Raw genomic sequence first — 21654 nt, 5'->3', positions numbered from 1 at the left:
GGTGTGTGTGAAGCTTTTTGTGGAAGTCTATTTAAATTCTAAACTTGACAGCACAGTTGTTGGTTTGTCAAAGCATTGCAAAAGGAAAAGACCGAAGAGAATCTAATGACCAGACTCATAGCAGTTTTGCATTTTGTTTTGTTTTAAAGTAGTTATGTGTCTAAAAGTATATATTTGATTTAGTCACTCTTCCCAGAAGGAGAAACACATTAACAAAATGTTAATACCAAAATGACCTTGAAATAAATATAACTTTGAGCTCTCTGTGCAACAAAAAATTTAACTTGTCTTTGCCCATAAAGTCATTTTGTGATTTAAACATTCTACATTTGTGGAATGTAATTTCTTTCATTACTAACTCAACAGTTGAATTAGTAGCTTGATATTTTCATATTTTCTATAAATGCTGTTCTTTTAGTGGGGCTTCCAATTGCTAAAAAATTCCTAATCAGGATCTCGTGCACAGTGACATTGTAATACTGAAAGGTTATGCAATTTTTCTCTCCTGCCCGGAGTGGAAGTCTGTAAACATATAACCTTCCTACTTTCGTTAATCAAGAAAAACATCATGTCTTGTTTTTGACAAGATTTTAGGTGCATTTCACAGTTCCTGAATTCTCTTGGGTTTTTCTGAAAAGGGAAGCAATTTGTTTCCAAGCTACGGAAACTCACCCAGAGACAGATGAGGTCACACAAAAGAAAGGGACAAGGTGCTTTGATGGCATGTTGCCTTTGAGTCTATGAATATTTAATAAGCAGAATAAAACTTAATAAAGCAGATTACACCTGCTTCACTTGGTCATTCTTCAGTTTTCTCAGATCACGGCTCTTCAGGAAAATACTCCAGCTGATCAGCTGTTCCATTCTTCATGAGCGATTATTTTGCAAAATCAAAGATTTTGAGAAAAAATATAATGAAAATTAATTTTGTCTCAGTGCACTTTTAATTAGTATTATATATTCCAAATACCTCTGTTCAGCAAAGGTCTCTGTGACTTAGTAAAGTGAATTATAGGAGCCTCAGCTAGAGGAAAAGGCCAGGAGCTTCTTTTCCTGGTGGAGGGTGTGGAGCTCAGGAATAGATACATGCCATGGAGTTGAAGGGGCACATTAAGATTTATTGCCTGTTTAGAACACCTAACAAAGTCTGATAAACTACTATGTATGCTAACAATATGTATAAACTCAACATCAGAGACACTTCAAAACCGACAATGGGTAAACATATGGGAACATCAGGGATATCTTTGCAGAACAGGTGGCATTAGCATTCGGCTAAGAGTTTAGGCTCTCAAACTGAAAGGAAACTGAGAGAGGGAAGTCCACACATGCTAAACTATGAGATCAAAAGAAAATGCAAAGTGTACTAGAGGAATTGAGAATAGGCTGATTAGGCCTGTTCTGTGGGAACAGAGTTTCACCCCTGGAACTCATGAGTCACATTGCTGGCACTGTATCTCTCATCCTACCTATTCCTCAATCTCCAGCCCTCAGTTTCTAAATTAGCACTCTTGTTTCCTAAATTCTTTAGACTTGAGTCTTTTACCCCAGACAATTCCCTTAATATGGAGGGCTTCTTTTCTGGGGTCTAAATTGTAATCAGTGTTCTCACCCCAAGGGCAATGAATAGTACATGCTTAGCTTGAGGCAGATTTGTATCAAAAGGTAGACTGAAGAAAGGCCATGAGTTGTTTAGAGTAATATGTTGCTGGATACTAAGCTGACATCCAGCCCTTTTTGGAGAATATAATATGCATTCAGTGGGTCAATTTAAGGCTGGAAGACTGATTTGTGAAATATTCTATATTTCAATTGAGATACAGAAACTCTATTGAATACTCAAGGTCATAAATCAATGTTGAACTGACATATTCAAAATCAGAATAAATAAGATTATTAGTAGTTACTGATAGTTATGCAAAGTGATTCATTTGCACTGAGAAAAGTTAATATATATGTAATAATGATTTTATAATAATTTGAAGACAACTCATCGAATCATTGGTTCAGTCATACAAATAACTATGGCCTTAGTTTCAGCTGTACAAAAATAAATGTGTATTAAATTAGAAAAAGAGCAAGAGAACAATTTTTGAGCAATGCTAATTGCTATGAAATAAGTTCATGAATCCTTATGCTTCCCCACGCTTCACTTTAGAATTGCAATTAACCAAAATCAGGTCTTGTATACTAAATTGGATATAATTAATCACAAAATAGTAGTGCATCTGGTTTTTGCCTCTGAAGATTTCCTAATAACTGTAAACAGTGCTTGCTCATTCTTTAGAGATTGTACAATCAAGACATTTCTATCTAAAACACTGGAGATATATCAGACCTAGTCCCAACATGATAAACCCATTGTAGTGAGCACACAAATTCACATGAATATAAGTATGCATGGAGATACACACAAAAAACTGTAGTAAACCTCATGGACTATTTGTGACTACAATAATCACTTTTAAAATGCTTTAAACCTCCTATAACACAAAAATATCTTTATAAAGCCCACTGTGCATGAGGACTACACAGGACATTCTGTGTTTGTAACATGCCTGTAACACAGTAGTTGGTTTTGCGTTTGAACTCACTGCTCTGAGACTGAAAGTGAAATGCCAGTAACAAATTAAAGGTTACAACAGAACTAAAAAGTGGAATATGAAGATGAAGTAGTAAAAGACAAAACACAAGTCCACCTGCCTCCACAGATTTCTAGTGGAAGACACAAGAAGACATATAAATGATGTGGGATCAATTGCTAAACATCTAAAATTTCTCCTATATATTTCGGGTCTTAAGCATTTTATCTCCAGAACAAACTTTGTGACTACTTTGGGCAAAGGAAGTAAAAAGGATCAAGAAGGTAGATGTATGTGTACCAATGCCCCTAGTGCATGTATCCAGTGCTCACTGCAAGCAAACACTAAAAAATAAATGAAAAATATAGTGTTTAGACATTTACATTGCTTTGATAGTAATGTATATACACATTTACAAGAAGTCTACATAACTATAAATAGATAAGGAGAACGATTCTACTCAGTCTCGATTTTTCTCTGATAGTTATGCTCAAGTAAACTTTTATATATGAAAATTGATTAAATAAAATTCCCTTAATAAGCACTCATAACTATTTCCCACTGTTTCCTAAACATCTACTGAATATACTATGCAATGGCTAGATGATGAGGATTTACTGTGACTCCAAATACATGGCTTTGCACTCTAAGGTCCTGCGGGTTTGTATCACGTATTTCTCAAATTGTGGCTCGTTTCCCCGATGGGCTATGTATGCCCTTTTCATTAAATTTCTATAATGGCTCAAGAGCTTTTCTTTGTAAGAATTAGGGAGACCATACACTGGCCTCCCTAACATGAATACACAGTGCACTATAGATACAAACTTACAACAGCTTGCCAAAATAATTCCTTTAAAAGGACATTGCTACCCTCATTTTAATGATATGGGTATGGGTTTTAAAGGTGTTTCATTGTACGCACAAAACCAAGATCTTACACCTGATAGAACATGTTAAACTCGGTCTTTGTGATTTACTCTTTCAAAGACCACTTGTTTTAAAAGAGGAATTCAAGTTTTATGGCAGTAAACCTTAAATGAACTGGTAGCTATTTTTTTATTTCTTCTAGTATGGTGGATTGAAACCAGAGCCTTAATACATTGACATATATCCCCAACCCTTTTTTATATTTTCATTTTTTTAAAATTTTAAACTAGGATCTTTCTCTGGTAACCCTAGTTTGCAATAAGAAAAGAAGAACACAATATTAAAACCTAAACATGAATGTAGCCATTTACATAGCACCAGAAACTTACTGAACCTTGAACATTTAGAAGTCTCTCTAGGGTACAACCAGAAATGCTTACAAGAACATGCAGGGCTGAGGATTTAGCTCAGCGACATAAGCACCTGCCTTGCAAGCAGGTGGTCGTGAGTTCAATCCCTGGTACCAATAAAAAGGAAAAAGACAAAAGAAAAAAAAAAAAAAAAAGAACATGCTTCCTGCTCGCATCCTTCATTCCCCTAGCAGCACAGAGCACTTAATAGTTTCCAACAACTCCCACAATTCACAAGCTCCAGTTCTCAAGTAAGAGCTCCCAAAGCTTAAACTCCCCATGCTTCAGGAAAAACCCTCCTCTTTCCCCATGAAAGACGCTGATGAAATTGTGAGGAGATGGATTCTGCATCTGATTCAGCCTCATGATGCAAATATTCTATTCAAACAGAGCACCTACAATCCTATAGGCCCTAGCAGTCATCCTCTAAGGCACAGCAAGCATCTGAAAATCCCTACTTGGCTATCCAGATAGAAACAGAATGATCCCATTTCCAGCCTCTTGCCATACACTGAGGCACATGGATACATACACATAGACAGCCAGGCACACTCACACACACATACACACATACCTCTAATTAAAAGATGACTCCATGCTTTAATCCTATCATTATCTTAATATTCTATTTTTTGCCAAGCAAACAACAATATTAAGCACATATATGGATACAGAATATTAAATGAAAGACAAAAGTGTAGTTTACTAACTACATAGCAAGATTGCTCTAACAGTAATTTTTTTTTTTATACTTCCTGATCTCTCTGATTTCATGTGCAAAAGGAATGCATTGCATTTTGCCTGCCACATTCCTTTTCTTTGCATTGGTTTCATGAGAATTTTATAGTGGGCTTGATGGATTATCCTATTGGTATGTCTGCTAAATATTCCTGTAGCATTATTACAAGAAACATGAAATTTAAGGATCCCAAAGGCTACTGCTTGTGAGGATATCGTTTGCATAAAAAGAGCCAAGATTTTTAGTCTGGAGTGCTATGAACAGAAAAGATTGCAGGTTGGCTCTTTCTTGCTATTGGAGGTAGATAATACATTCATCACAAAAGTTCAGTTTTATCTGAGTTGCACAGGAGATCATCCACTGGGGCATGGAAAAGGATAGCTCTCTCAAAATTCTTGAGATTCATTTTTGTCAAAATCTAGTTCAATTAAAGTATGATTTCTGATTTAATGAGTTTCTAAAACTTAAATATGTCTCAGAAGGACCTAAAAACTAGTTTGCGGAAAGACCCAGGGCATGTTAACTCACCTCATGCTATTAAAGTGGAGATAGTCAAGAGATCACCCTTCTACAAGCCCTGCTTGACATGAGGATCTCCTTATAGAAAACTTCTTTTTGACAGAAATTCTATAATTCACCCCACTGTTTTCCACAAAATACATCTTCTTGAGTAGTTATATTCTGTGTAATCATGGGGTCTCAACTCTATTTTTCGTGAAACAATTTTTCACATACCAGTCGAGCTATCGGGAGGACCACACAGAAGTTTGAGACAGATGGTCAATTAGAAATAAACACAAATAGGACCCTTAGTATTCAGCTGAGCAAGCTGAAGTTTTGATCTTTTAAGAAAACTTCAGATTGTTGACTGAAACTTGCAAAGGTCCTAGATCTTACCTTCTCTTCATCTCTTCCTATCATTTAACCTGCTTCTCCTTTTCATTTATTTTTTTCTTTTTTTCTATTTTCTTCATTTTTTTGAATTTAGATTGATAAAATGATTCTTCAAAAAGTTAGAGCACTATTTCCCAGATGCATTAACAGGTACCTTGAACACTACTATTTTAAGATGAGTCATTTTTGTCTGTTGTTATTTTTTTAGACCTCAACATAAAATTAGACTCATTTCATAAATTATTCTCAGAGTGTTTTCAGGGAAAATTACTAATGACTGGAATCCCAAACAAAATATGGGCCAGGCACCAAATTCCTTCAATCAAAACCATTGCTGAGTAAGGGGAAGTACAGTGCATTATTTACGTGCATTACCAGTGATATTTGATCAATATTGTAGATTCAAGAAGTTTGTCAAGTATACAATAAACTTCTTTGTGATTACCAAAGCAGTAAGCCAAGCATCTTTGAAATACCCTTTTGAAATATTCTGCATCTTCTTCATGGTGTGGAAAAGCCTACAGCAGTTTTCTCATGCTGCTTTTCAGTAACGAGTAACAAGCTTGAAGACAAAGTGGTTGATTATAGGCCACCCAAGATCACACGGTACTGCTTACAAAAGTTCTTATAAAGGATTCCATTTGAAAAGTGCTAAAATTCTAGTAGCCAGACAGAAAACCATGTGCAGGGATTTTAGAAACAGAACAATGCATGCTCAAGAAGTTTATAGTTTCAGTATTGAATGCTGGTGACTAGAACTGACTGAACATGGGGAAGAGAACAGCATCTAACAGGTTATGTCAGCATTAAAAGTGATACTGGGCATAAGACTCTCAACAGATGACCTGGCACATAATAGGTTACTGGTATTTTGCCTGTCACTATAAACAAAACCCGGCATTCTCAGAAAGACAGGCCTTGCCTTTAAAGATGTTCCATAAAATACCATTTTAATTGAATGTATTGTTTTTTTTTTAACTGAATGCATTGTTTTGTTTTAATTGAATGTATTGTTTTGTTTTATCTTTTCAGGGAAATTTCTTCAAAGTATCCTGAGAATTTTACAAATGAAGTAAATTGTATGCCTTGATGAAAAGGTTGTATTTATAATAGGAAATTGATCTTAGATTGTTCTGATCTACAAGAGAAACAATAAGGAGAAGTTTTCTCCACCATATCCACACTCTGCTACTGTCACTATTAAGACACTGTGGAACCAATACAAGAAAATGTAGATAAATAAATGGAGTAAAATAGAAAGCACAGAAGCAGAGTCAGACAAGTTGGGAATATGATGTCTAAGTAGCTGATAATTCACATAGAAGTGATTATAATTCCATTGTCTCACATGCATGTATAAAGTCTAGAGGGAATAAACAGCTATATAACAAAAATTTCAAACATATATTTGGAAACATTACATACATTTATTAATGAAGAACATTATGAAGCATCTCTGAGCAGGATTTACAGTTAACCAGTTGGTTTTCTGTTTATCTGTGAGTCTGTCCCTTGCCTGTGCCTCTTGTCCGGAGACAGGTAACAGATTCATAGTAAATGAACCTCTATGAATCACTGCTCCCAGCTGAGGGCCGCAGTGGTAAGATAAGGCCCCACCTGGTCTCCAGACCCAGTTAACTAGCTAGAGAGTGCAGCTGCATGCATCTCGCTCCTGCTGTCTTATTCCCAACATAAATACGAACCTGGAAATAAGGCAGTTCTCCTAAATTGGCATAATTTACTACTTGGAGAAGTCTTTAAACTCCCAAGATCCTGCTAAGTTCCCACGCTGCCCTCAGCACTCCTCCTCTTTGTCTGGAAACCTAATAAATCCGGCCTCCCAGAGAAGCTCTTTGTCTCAGCCCTCAGTATCTTGAAGTCTGCCTGAGGATTTGGATCCTTCTGGAGTGCTAAAATCATATCACTTGTCTCATTTATTTCTCCCTTCACTGTACACTCATTTGGGTCATCGGGTATCTTGGCCAGGTCACTGATAATTTATGACCTTAAAACAAGTTGCAATTCACATATACCATAACTAACACTAAGGATCACTACAAATGAGAGAAGAAATGTTAAATACACGCAAAAGAATCACTAGTATTTAAAATATGTAAAGGTAAAAGACAAGAAAATTGGCATGGTTTATGAACAGTTGAAAATACAAGCACATATTGAATATATTAAATTGTTTGTCTAATAAGTAATATGACCTGTAAACTAGAATTTTAAAAAATCACAATCATCCGATTGGTCAACATTAAAGTTTGTTTACTATGGTCTTTAAAAATTGGTTGAGGAAATGGTAACTGGAGGTTATACAAATTACTACTATACAGACTCTGTAGGAAAAAAAAATTCAATAGATGGTAACAGTGAAGATATACATACCCAGTGACGTAAGCACTCCACTTCTGATTATATAACCCAGTAGAAAGCAAACTTTTACATATGTTCAAAAGCAAACAGTACATCTGCATCAATCTTATTTAGTGAAAAACTACAAACCATTTAAAAGAAAAGGGTTATTAAATATTCTTTTGTAAAATTAAGTACAAATTAGATCTCTGTGCATTAGCAAAAATAAACACTAAGACCATATATGAAGAGAAAGCTTCAAAAATATTTATTGATTCAATTTTATGAATAAAACCTAAAACATACTCAGTTAATGCATATTCTCCATGAACAAATGAAGATTTTGACTATCCATGAGAAAAATGAATGAAACTGGTGAGGATATGAGACTGGTGAAGACTTCATTTCTCCTAAAAATGACCTCCTTTTCTGCTGATGTACATTGCCTAAATTTCAGAGCTATGTATCAATCAGTCTTTTGCTCCCCTTTATTTGTTATTCTATATTTTCCCCAAAATGATGACATATGCATGATTTTTCTTAACCAACAATATTGCCCTCTCTTTCAAATATTTGTGTATAGTCCTGTTCCTTGCCTTAACTTCAAGACTCTTAATGATTTATTACATGTCTGCACAAAAGTCATCGTAAAATATCTTAAAAGTGCTAAAGTCAAGCTTCTATTGTCCTTAACATGAAACTGGTTCTTTTCTTGTGCTTACAAATAGGTGAATAGTAAGACAATATACCAACAACCCACCTCAAGAATCTGGAAGTTATAAGCAACGATTTCCCTCCTCACATCCTACATCTAATAAAATGAGAATCTACCAGTTATATTCTTTCAACTGAACGCATCTTAAATCTGTCCTAGTATCTCCACTCCAAGTCCATTTCTCACCTGTCATCATATCTGAGTGATGATGTATTTAGAACAAGCCATTTCCCTTTTAAAAGTAGCTTTCTGCTCCCCACCCCCTACATAAAAAGAACTTTTTTCCAGTCTCATGATCCCTTTTATTTTAACCAAAGTATTCATGCTTCTTTTACATATTGATGTTTTTGGTGTTCAGCACTTTTGAGACACTGAACATGCTATTCCTTATGCCTGAAATATTTTCACTATTTTTATTTAATATTATTTAATTTATTGACTTTTCTTATCCATTGTATCCTGAGTCAGTAGTCATTTTCCAAGGAAACATTCTGAGAACTCTCAAGTATTTATTGGATTTTCTCTCCTCTGTGCTTTATTGGTTTCCATAATTTCCCTTATGGAATCATTTACTAGGTTGCATAGTATGTTATGTATCTGTTTGACTCTTTAGTATTCTCTGAGTTAAATCCTATAAAATTACAAATCATAGCTTATAGTTTATCTCTCAATATTAAGCATGCTCTATGGTACATAGTAAAGGTTCACTTAAAATATTTTGGGTAGAAGAATGGTATGGATTGTTTTCTCTTTGTTACAACATTGCCTTTTAAGACAAATCACAAAAATAAATGAAAAATGAATTGTTCTTACAATTAACACCTACATCAAGGGGTAACTATTTTACAAGCATAATTTCTGCTACTTTTACTGCAAAACCAATCTTGTCTCTTTCTAGGCAAGTTTTGCATTTCTGATGAGACTAAAATTTCTTTGAGAAGGTTAGAAAAAGTGTGAGTGCCTACAGCTGCCAGAAACTGTCTTTTGAAAAAGTAATCACCACAGCAAATGTGTATTTTCTCATAATATGGACTTTTTTATGTGTGCATACACAGTATGATTCAAATTCCTTATGAGATAAGAAAAATGCAGTCTGGCAAAAGTTACTATTGCATTTTAATTAGGTTTTTCATGTTTTTTAGATTCTATAACCCCAAGAAGGTTTGTAAGTTGTCTCTTAAAATGAGCCAAGGAGTAGCACAAATTGAGGTTTAAGTTTAAATTTGGCAATTAAACTATACTTCATCAAAATGAAACAGAATTTAAATGATTAAAATGATTCACTTTGAAAGAGTCATAGTTTTATAAATATATCCTAACAATTTAAACATGTAGTTATAGTCACTTTTTCTTTTCAAACTGAACATTGTGTGAGATCAATATATCACTGGCATGTTACAAATGGAATAAGCAAAGGGTCAAAAAGAGAGGTCAAAAGCAAAGCATCACACTTTTTAAATGTCACTAATTTTCTAGTATATTTTAAACAGAAATATATATGTCAGTCTTACACTCTCAGATATGCTCTTGTAATCTTCCTATTGACAGAGAAAGAACACCTATTCAAAATCCAAGTTACACTACAACAAAAGGAAAACAATAAGTTTATTGTTTTAGCCCCTACTTTTAACATCTATAAAATGGGATGAAATATATGAAACCACTACATAGAACTAAATTTCGGTAAATCAGGAAAGCAAACATATGAGATAAAGTCTTACTGTCATCCCATGATTGATCTTAAATAATGCACCAGGCCTTGAAACTAGAAGCATTACCCCCAAAACAGCCTAGAGCCTAATGTGCCTAAAGATTAGCTTTAATAACTTGCCAGAACTTTGCTCCTATACAACACTGTATCGCTTCTGTTATGTTGTTAATTTTACCAATTACATTTATGTGTGCTATATGGGTTTCATAGCTTTTTTATTTTCTCATATCCATTCATCTTTGAAACCATGTTATGCAAAAAAGTAGTTACAAAGCAGAAGTACAATGATAATTGCTTTTTATATTTACTTATATAATTACTTTTGCTGTGGATTCTTATTTTTTCTACTACTTCAAGTTATTGCCTAGAGTTCTTTTGATTAAACCTGGAAGAATTACTTCACCATTCTGGAAGAGGTAGATCTATTGGTAGTAAATATTTTCAGTCTTTTTCTTGATATTTAAATGTCAGCGTCATCATGTTGGGAATAGCATTGCCTGATACAACATTCTCAATTTAAATACTATTTTTGCATCTTACATAGAATATTCTACCACTCTATGGCCTCTCTGATTTGATGAGAAAATGGCAATTGTTTTTATTGATGATTCTTTGTATACAGCAAATCTACTCGCTAGAGAGTTACAGAATTTTTCAAGAATTTCAGTAATTCAACTATCATTTATTTAAACATGGCTTTAAATATATATTACGCTGCAAAACACTCTATTGAAGTCCTTGAAAAATACTTAAATACATATCTCATATTTATAATTTTCAGCTACAGAATACCCATTTGTTTGCTCTGTTGTAATTCATACATCACACGGATAGTCTAATTTTGTTCAGGTATAGTTTTTCTAGCTTATTTTAACTCCGAGTATTTTTAAGAAATCTTAAATCAACTCTTAAACTTTGCTTGGTTGTTTCACCTTCTAAAGTTCTTCCGGGATGACTGGTGTTGATTACTTTTCTTTCAATAAAATAATTATGATTTCCTGTTCATTTGTATGCTGTGTGATTTATTTTTTAGATAATGAATATTATAACATGATAACCCTGGAAATTATGTTAACTGACATCTTGCTTTGGTTTATTCTATTATACTGGTGTAGGTATCCATCTGTTTAATGAATTCTCAGACTATTGTTATAGTGACTACACTCCTTGATGTATGTAGTCATTTAGTTTTCTCTTCCTTCTTATATTCAGTTAGTGTTTTGGCAGAAAATTTCTTGAGCATAAAGAATTAGAAAAAATATTCTTCTTCCATCCTTTGTAACTTTACCCAGTGCTTAGATACTTCTTTAATATTTGGCCAGGCTGTTTTCAACTTCATAAGCTTCCTCATTTTGCTTGCACTGATCCCAATCACAAGGCAAAGGTGAAATATTACTGACATCTCGGGCCTTCTCAGCAAATGCATCTTTTCCTGGGCATCATTTGAATTTTTAATCCACTGAGCATATGCTAGCACTTTTGAATATCCTCATTTCCTAAAGGATTTCTCTTTATTACCTTTTCTCACAGGTCTTTGGTATCATTATAGGATTTAAAATGAATACTTTCCCGAGGTGCCTATGAGTTTTTCATTCACATACGATGTTTTCGAGTACTGCCATCACATTTTCACCCTGAGTGATTTCTGAGACAGGTGAGATTGAGGCGAGTGCCTTTTGTCAATCTTCCTGGTAGCCCCCAGCCAGTTGAGAATTTAAAAATACAGTTTTTCAAACAAAATATGATTAATTCCATCTGGAACCAAGAACCAAATACCTACAATAGAAATCTTAGCTTCCATCTTCAAATCAATTGACAAGTCAGTAGGAGCAGCTAGGAAAATTAAAGTCAGCACAAAGCTTTGCTACTGCATTAAATTGACTTTTTCTTCTTCAGTGTTCAATCCGTTTATAAATTTCGAGGTATTTTCCATAATCTGAACAAAGTTCTGAGAGTTTCTGCTCATTGATCAGTGTTTATCTAGAAAGTGGACTTGGGATTTTCTGAGCATATTTTTAATCCATTTAAAAATGTTTACAAACAACTTAGTATAATGTATTAAGTTAAACAAACTTAATATACAACAAAGAGTTAATACCACATTGCACAAATATTGCAACAAAATAAAAATACTACTGAGGCACAAAGAAAGATACATTTGAGTTATTTGCATGAAATGGATGTACCATAAGACCTTAAAGCTAAATGAAATAAATCAGACAAAGCAGGGTAAATATTGCATGATTTCTCTTATATGAGAAACCTAAAGTATAAATAATTTAAAAATAAACGATGGAATGGGGATCTGAGGATGGAGGGGAACAAAAGTGAGGAGAGAAGGGATGTCAAAATAGAATCAAGATGGTATGTGTATAAGGAACAATTTCATACAATGAATATAGTCATTGAACAACACAAACATGATTCAAAAGGCAAGAAGAATCAAAATATAGTGTGGTGAAAGTAGAATTAAGCATGATAAATTCTCACAAGTATTTTCCGTCATTCCATACAAGCAAGCAGACCTGCAGCAGTAAAATAGTGTATCTTTCACACAGAGCAGGTAGACTCAGGGTGGAGGAGAAGAGCCTCCCTGCTTGGGAGCAAGCAGACACATGACAGACAAGGACTCCTACCCACACAAGCAAACAGGTCAGCACCATGCACTCAGCATCCTCTGACCCAAGAGCATGCACACCGAACAACTCCAGGCTGGCTCTACTTTTTACCTCTCCGTGGCATGGAGCAGCAGAGACAAGGACTAATCAATTGACATCCTGGACCAGGAAAATACTGCAGGAGAGAAGGGAGTGACCAGCACCCATAACTGTGGAGATGAAATGCAATGGCTCACTTCAATCCCGGTTCTGAAGGCTACAACCATCAGAAACCGAGGACTGAGCATGTCCCCCATCTATCACTGGAAGCAAGGACATACCTTGCATTGAATGATAAGCACTGTCTGAGGGGAAAAAATGCATGGGCCTCTGGGGCAAGGATGGTCATTCAAATACTCTCAAGACCTAAAGTTAGGCATAGGAGATTATGCCTGTCTAGATCTTAGCGGAAATGAAGTCTATAAGGAAAATAGAAATTATTCTGAATTAAGCAAAAATGAAAATCCCACATATCAAAATTTCAAAGACAAAGCTGAAGTAGACCACAGAGGAAAGTTTAAAATTGAATTAATGAAAACATATCAAAATAATATTTTAAGATTCTCTTTCCAGAGACAAGGAATAAGAAAAATTAAGCCAAAACCAGGTAGAAAGAAATTTTAAAGATGAATATTGCAAAAATGGAGAAAATGAGCAGCATGATGATTTCAAATGATGAAAATCAGTTTCTAACCAAGCTGGTTTGAACAAAAATGCCATAAATTACCAGTGTAGGAATGCATAGAATCTATACATTTTAAATTGTTCATTTTGAGAACAACAAAATGACAATAAATTTAGGAACTTAGATTCAAAAACAATTTTCATAAAAAGCAAAGAAACCAATCTTACTAAAGAAAGCATGCCTTACTGAAAATGTCCATTTCCTTATTTATAGCTCACTCATCATAAAAAGTCACACTTAACAAACATTTCAATAATCAGTAAGAGTAACTTTACAAAACTCTTCCAGAAAGCAAAGAAGAAAAATGTTTAACAAGTCATTTTTAAGAAACTGCAATAATTGTGATTCCAAAGCCACTCACAATTGATACAGAAAAGCTAGGGATATAGCTCCGTGGCACAGTATCTGCCTGGCAAGTGCAAAGTTCTGAGTGCAATTCCTGTTATCAAAAATTGCCGTAGAATAAAACCAAATAGATTGGGGATTTAACACCAGTGGAAAGTGCAAGGTCATAAGTTCAATCCCTGGTACCAAAAAATAAATAAATAAAAATAAACAAATAAATTAAAACACATAAGAACTGCAGTTGTAAAATCCTTAAAATTTTATTAACAAATCAAGTTGAGAGACATAGATAGCCAGTAACATGTCACGATTGAGGTTTAAGCCAAGAATACAACTAAACTGTAGGCAATACAAAATTCATTTTACTATATAAAAATTCAAAATCATTTCAATGCAATCATAAAACAGTCAATCTGCAACTTATTTTTTTTTCTCTGAAAATCTCTTAGTATATAAAGATCAAAGGGAGGGGGCTGGAGGTTCAGCTCAGAAGTATAAGCAGCTGCCTTGTAAGCAGGCAGTCATGAGTTTGATCCCCGGTACCGATAAAAAAAAAAAAAAAAGAAAAAGACAAAAAATTTTCCAAACAGCATCATGAGTATTCTGGGGATGGGGATTTAGCTCAGCGGCATAAGCGCCTGCCTTGCAAGCAGGCAGTTGTGAGTTCGATCCCTGGTACTGGTAAAAAGGAAAAAGACAAAAACAAAACAAAACACAATCAAAGGAAACTTGTGAAGCTTGTTGAAATACCACATACAAATACAGAACTTGAATGATCACTGTCTTTAGCAAGGTTTCAGGTACATAATACAGATATATATATATATATATATATATATATATATATCACAAACTAACTAAATGGAATGGAAATTTAAGAATATATCATTAACATAATCTCAAAGCATGAAATGCATAGTAATGTTTTTGAAAGTATGCTCAACACAAGTTTTGAAAAAGTTACACAATATTTTGTGCAAGATAATTTAAAGAAGACTGATATTTTGTTAATTGATAGCAGAACTCTATATATATATTTTTTTTTTGTCTTTTTCCTTTTTATCGGTACCGGGGATCGAATTCACGACTGCCTGCTTGCAAGGCAGGCGCTTATGCCGCTGAGCTAAATCCCCAGGCCCTCAGAACTCTATTTCTAAAACATCATTGATAGTTACACAATATAATTTCAAATAATACAATTTCAAATTCCAAAAGGTGTCCTCATTGAATTTGTTTGCTTCGTTCTGAAATATATACCGAAATGAGAACTACTTAATTAGAAGCAATGTGGTAAATAGCTAATTTGATGGACTTACAGTACCAGATTTCAAAAGTTAATATAAAGCTAAAAATTGCACAAGCATGATATTACTGCATTAGACAGTTTTTCTACTTTTCTGACACATTAACTGGCACTCACAATCTAAAGCAGAAGAGGTTTAATTTGGCTCACAGTTTCAGGGGATTCACTCCATGCTCAGCTAGCTTTAGGGCAGGAACATCATGATGGAAGTATGTTGCTGATCAACGTTGCTCAGTTCATGTTGGCCAGGGGGTAGAGGAGGAGACCAGCACCACCGTGGAATTGGACCCTGTTCACATATATTATCCTAGGTCATACCCTCATGACCCACTCAGACTTATCCAGAAGTGTGTTTCATTAACCCCCTAAATTCTTTTTTTAATAAAATCAAGTTGACACAACCACACATAACTGTCATATGTCCACCTTATCCCCATGACATCTAAACATATTTCCTTACACTGTACTTACTCTCCAAATGAATAAAATGACCATTCCATCTAATATGATACAATTTTCTAATAGACAGCCAAAAACATCAGTGATCCTTCCCCCCAAATTTCAGGAGCTCCATTGTTTTTCAGAAGTTCAAATTAATGTTTCATCTGAGATTCAAGGCAAACTTTTAGCTGTGATAGTCTATAAGAAACGAAACCAAGTTACATAATGCAAACGTAAAATGGCACAGGCTAATCACTTATATTCTAAAAGTATAGCTGGGGCACAGAAACAAGATTAACACCAAGCTAGGTAAACATTAAGATCCATAGATCCAGGTCTCGCACTGTGGATGAGTTTGGTGAGAAGTGATCTCCAGTTTTTGGCAGCCTCATTCTTTTGGCATCACTGGTAGAAGGTCACATTGCCTTACATTTGAGTTGGCTCTACTCACAAATTTCAGCTTTGTTTATAAGATCTAGCCTCCTGGGATCTCAAAAATTTTGGGTCCTCTAGTGTCTTTTTAATTTTACTCTCGTATACTTGAACATTGCCCTCTCAGAAATACCTTGCATGGCCTCTTGGTCCTTTTTAAGATTTGGGTATTGTATGACCGGTGTCGCAAAGGAGACTCCAAGGGCTCTGCTCTCATGCAAGAACAAAAGGGTCTTTATTGTTCCATGCGCACGGGGTCCTCCGAACAAGCGGGAACAGAGGGCCCCGAGTGTAGGTGAGGCAGGTGCTTTTAAGGGAAAAAAACGCAAAGCAAGCATTTTTTTTACAGAAGCCAATCACAGCAGTTAGAGCGGGATAGTCAGCGGTTTACCTATTTGTGATTGGTCAGCTCATAAGGGATGACCAGCGGGTCAGAGTTAATTAACTGTCTTGTTCTGCACAACTTATCTTTAGGACACCTGGTTTCTGTACGGCTGGAGTTTGACATGTTTTACAACCCTGATTAGCATAATCGGCAGGCTCTATCTCTGAGTTCCCTGGCACAGCACAGCCCGAGCATATCACAGCTGCAGATGTTTTCTTTTTGATCCTCCCTTGGAGCTGAGTTTGGACTAAGTCATGAGGCCCAGTGCTGTTTCTAGCTGAGAAACAGCATCTTGTTTTTAACCTTTACATTTCTGGTCCTTCAGTATAAGTCTAAATTCCCTCACAAATTCTGCATTCTGGATTCCAGTAAAAATCACACACATGGATAATGCCAAGATTCACGTCCATCCAGGCCTGGTGGGACTTACTCAGGAGGATGAAGCAGGAGGAGTGTTGTGAGTTTGAGGCCAGCCTGGGTTACAAAGTGAATTTAGGGACAGCCTGAACTAATAGCAAGACCCTGTCTCAAAATATAAAAGTGAGAGAAAGCAAGCAATGAAGGAAGGAAAGAAGGAAGGAAGGGAGGGAGGAAGAAAGAAAGAAAGAAAGAAAGAAAGAAAGAAAGAAAGAAAGAAAGAAAGAAAGAGAAAGAAAGAAAAAGAAAAAAATTTATTCTGTAGTAAAGAATTGATATTGTAGCTTTTTTTCCACTACTGGTTTTTTTCTGAGTTAATGTCATTAGCTAATTTCACTCTCTTGGTCATCTTATGCACCTGGTAAAGAAATGGGGTGACATGAATAAGTCACAAGTTTGGACTTGCTTATAGTCACAACTACAGGCAAAGAAAGAAAGAAAGAAAGAAAGAAAGAAAGAAAGAAGAAAAATTTCACTTCTGTTACCCAGCAAGACACACAAAGTGTGCTTTCCTCTTCCTCTAGGGGGTTGCCAAACCAGCTGATGATTGACTTTAGTCTTCACTAGCTTATAAACATACAATAAACACTCAAATAATAAAACAGAATTAATCACATTAAGTGCTACCAATCTCACATATATTACATAGGTCCCCATTGTCATTTCCAACTACCTCCCCAAGAAACACCAAATCCTTTGTGTCTCACTAGTGAAAGAAATTGTTGAGTGATGTGTTCATCACTCCTCCCATCCTTAGTTACTATCAATCTATACTTCCAATTCCCAATCCTGTGGGCTCCCACATCTTGCATTTCTCTATCGCCAGACAGTTCCCTTCCAATTTCTCTGCATATTAACCATTAATTAATTCTCACAAGTCATTTAATCAGAAGTTAATCAACAACATCCAAGCATCCTTGTTGGCATTATATTTGGTTCACAGAGGTTTCTCTGAACATGAAACAGTTGGTTCCTGGGCTTCAGAAGTTGTTGGGCCTATGCCGTTAGTTGGATTAGAAAAGAGCTCTAGGATTTCTTCTTTCTTGTTTGACTGATTTTCTCTCATTTTTATTCTGTAGTAAAGAATTGGTATTGTAGCTTTTTTTCCACTACTGGTTTTTTCTGAGTTAATGTCATTTGCTAATTTCATTCTCTTGGTCATCTTATGCACCTGGTAAAGAAACGGGGTGACATAAATAAGTCACAAGTTTGGAGAAAAAAATGAGAAATGAATTGGAAAGGAGTTTTAAGTACAGTAATACTTTGTTCATGACCACTTCCATTCATTTATTCGGTTTGTGAACAATTCAGTTCACAAACAGAAGCGTTAGGCAAACTTTCGCTTCCATTCATAAATTCTGCGTTGGGTGGCAACCATGACCAAGGGCCACGTTTTTAAGAACTATGGAAGAAATTAAATTCTTGAACAGATGTACCACTGTAATGGATGTGGCCTGTGAAAATCTTTTGTGCTAGATAAGAAGTTGGAAATCATGGGTTGGGTATTTATGGAGAAGAAGAGAGAGAAAATAGAATTAACTGACCTTCGTGCTTCCCTGGATCCTGTGGTCACAGGGAATCATTTTCCTCTTCCTTGTATTGCTATCTTGAATTTCTTGGTTTGAACATGTGATTGGTTTGTCCGTACCTGATCTAGACTCCTGCTGTTTTTCAGTAGGAATGGCCATATTCTAACAGCTATAGCCAATTTCAGGACTCCTGAACTCTGCGTTCACTCCTCCAAAGGCAGTGAGCTCCTGGAGTCAGTGGTAGCCTTGGTGTGGCTCAGTCATAAAGCCATCACTCCTACCAATCTCACAGAAAGGCAGGGGTAGTTTAACTGTGGGCAAATTTTCAGTGCTCTGGTTAGAGAAAAGAAGATCTTAAAACGCACTCTGCAAAACCATTACAAAGCACTTTCTTACCCTACATCAAGTCCTTTGGGTTAAATGTGACGTGTCACTTGGAATTTTTCTTAAATCATTCTCATAGCCCCCCACATCCAGTGGTTCAGTCCTCAAAAACATATCACAGTTTGGATGTCTCATCTAAAATCCTTCCCAGCTAATATGTGCGTATTTATCTCTAGTAGAGATAATGATTTATTTATTTCCTCCTAATGCTTGGCTCTATCCAGAAACTTTCACAGATGGTGTTTTGGGGGACAGTAGACATGCTCCAGGAAGATTTCTCTCTATATGATTCATATTTATAACATTTTTTATTCCAGAAACCCTCATATTAAGTCAATATCCTGAGGTTTAGAGGCTAGGCTATGACAATGATTGAATTAAACCCTTGGCTTTGCCAAAATTATGTCATGGATTTTTTTAAAGTGATGATCCAGTTAGAATTGTGTGTGTGTGTGTGTGTGTGTGTGTGTGTGTGTGTGTGTGTGTGAGTTTGTGTGTAACAGAGGCATAGACAGCATCAGCAGAATCATATTTTACTGATCATAAAATATTACCTGCTCTTAGAGATATGATTTCAGTATTTCAACAGGAACTGTTCTATTACATGAATGCGCACCCAATCTTCTGATCTCTCCATAGAAAGGGGAGATATTACTGGTTGAGACAATCAAAAGTGACAAGAAAATAGCTATTCCCTTGAACCTAGTGACATACATATCTTATATTGGTATTGAGATGTGTGATTCAATTGGGATTCACAAGTAGGGTGAAGGCTGCTTTTAAAAATATAGGCAGATCTGACAAAACAAAGGCTGGGATGATAACTACTGAGGTAGAAAAGAAACAACTTAATGCTTGCAATGCTTAGTATTTGACTGACTAGCAGACCTAAGGCTGGTGGTCTGAGCACATATTTGAAGCATAACAATATGCAGTTAAGGCAGCTATGGATGATTTCTTTCTGAAGGTGATAGGCATTGTTAATTCCTTTTATACATTTTAGAGTCCCATAAAGTTTCATTGTTTTTTTTTCATTTGATTTTATACTGTTTTGTTTTGTTTGATTTTATTATATCTGATGGCATGGGCCACTATTTCAAAGATAACAAGATATATTATCGTACCCATTGTTGATTTTCTATGATCTTGTTTTGAATTCCAGCATTTCTCTGATTGCTTTGTTTTGATTGGTTTTACTCTGTTCTGTTTGGTTTAATTTTATTATGTCTGAAGATATGGGCAGCTATTTAAAGATTACAAGAGGCATTAAGGTAGCCATTGTTGATTTTCTATTAGCTTGTTTTGAAATCCTGCATCACTTTCACTATTTTGTTCTGATTGGTTTTATTCTTTTTAAAATAAAACATAAATAAACAAATAAATTTTAAAAATAAATAAAAAGCTCTAACCCAATTCTTCTGCCATTAAATACAAATTAGTAAGACTTCTAAGTTATGTTGAATAAATTGTTAGCAAAAGTTTTGTAACAAAGACCACAACAATGCAGCACAAACAAATGCACCTCAAATCACAAGACATCCAGCAGGCAAAAACTCAAACTGTGTGCTAACAAACAGACAGCTGTGTTAGTCATACTTTCTTTTACTGGAACAGGTATGACATATACAACTCAGAGGTTGAGAGTTTTAAGTTGGCATAGTTTCCAGTAATTCTGTCGATGCACAGCTGGTTCTAGGGCAGTGACAATGCAGTAGAATGGCATGGGGGAACAGACATTCTTAGGATATGATGACCAGGAAACAGAACAGGGAAAGTGTGCCACCGAAGGCAGGCAGCAGACAGAGACCACAAAGCTAGGTATTATGGTTTCAGTCTGCATGTCCCCCAAAGCCACTTGCAGTCATGGGGGAAGGCTGCTTCAGTTTTTAGTTATTTCATCATTCAATGCTGGGATTATAGGTGTGAGGGCAGTGTGGCTGACATACAATATAAGGGAGGGAAAGGGTCTTTTCTCAAACTCCTCCCTTTTTGCTTTTGATATCTGCCATGTGCCACCCTGCCTTGGAACCAGCTGATTATTGACTGAAACCTCCATGAACTGTGAGCTAAATAAGCCTTTCCTTCTTTCATTTTGGATGTTGGGTGTTTTGTCTCAACCACAAGAGAAAAGTAACTAATGACCCAACAGATACACACAGACAGTGTTGCACTTATCCTCAGGGCATCCCAAAGCCAAACAATAGGGTACTCCACCCTGGCTACCATAATTACAAGGAAAGTAATTATGTAAATACTGAAAATAAATGGAATATAGGAATATGTGCATATCTATAGCAAATTTATGCATAATCAATAAATCTGAACATAATACAAATGTCCATCCACTAGTGATCTGATAAATCACATGTTGAAGAATTGAAAGTTATTCAGTAATAGAAACAAAAGACTTTGTATTTCTTTAAACAGAGATATTTCTCGATATGTTAATTCAAAGAAGCCAGACACAAAGTCCTAGATATTTTATGCTCCCATTTATATAATATCTCTAAGGAATAAAACGATAGGGACAATATCAGATCAGCAGTTTTCAGGCCTTGGGTTTGAGAGGTATACAAAACGAGTCACAAGGAAACTTTCTGGATTCTCAGAAAGAGTTTATATCTTTATCCTGATACTGTAGGTATTTGTTAAATCTCATTAACTTAAATGGAGGAAAATTATTTCAAAAAGAAATTTTTTAGCAAACCAGACTTATAGGTAAAACCTCTATCAGGCACTATGCAAATGAGAAAATAGCCAGGCCAATCTGCATATTGAGAAGGAAATTAGGTTAAACATA

Source organism: Cavia porcellus, unplaced genomic scaffold, assembly GCF_034190915.1.
Source record: "Cavia porcellus strain 051 isolate PalLab524CR breed Dunkin Hartley unplaced genomic scaffold, mCavPor4.1 scaffold_3, whole genome shotgun sequence".
NCBI lineage: Eukaryota > Metazoa > Chordata > Mammalia > Rodentia > Caviidae > Cavia > Cavia porcellus.
The sequence above is the reverse complement of the archived record's forward strand: the minus strand, read 5'-3'. Positions refer to the sequence as shown.